Source organism: Penaeus monodon, chromosome 25 (genome assembly GCF_015228065.2).
Source record: "Penaeus monodon isolate SGIC_2016 chromosome 25, NSTDA_Pmon_1, whole genome shotgun sequence".
Classification (NCBI taxonomy): Eukaryota; Metazoa; Arthropoda; class Malacostraca; order Decapoda; family Penaeidae; genus Penaeus; species Penaeus monodon.
In genome coordinates, this window is record NC_051410.1 from 23,798,866 (window position 1) to 23,799,144 (window position 279).

A 279-nucleotide genomic window follows, 5' to 3' on the forward strand; every position below is an offset into this window, starting at 1 on the left:
TATTTTTTAGATTCTAAATTCTAACATTTTCGTTAAGGGAGAACAAACCTTTTGAGAGACAGGCTGACAGAAAAAAAGAGGAAAACAGTAAGAATAAAGGGCCCCGTTTCTTAGTGCTTTGTAAACAAATCTACTTTTTTCGTCAGATAAAACTTCTCTTTTTGACTCCCGATATCTTGCCATTCTCTCGTGCAGCCAAGAAGTGAAATACATGTCATGCACACTTTTTCCTTCCTTTAGAGAGATGTTTCTTTCCATGAAGACTGACCTTTACAAAGA

The 279-nt window shown here is 35.8% G+C and overlaps 1 protein-coding gene across 1 annotated transcript in view; it reads right to left on the reverse strand.

Moving 5' to 3' along the window:
- Nucleotides 1-279, reverse strand: part of LOC119589352 (neuroligin-1-like) — a 158,891-nt gene that overhangs the window by 85,301 nt on the left and 73,311 nt on the right. The window lies entirely within an intron of this gene.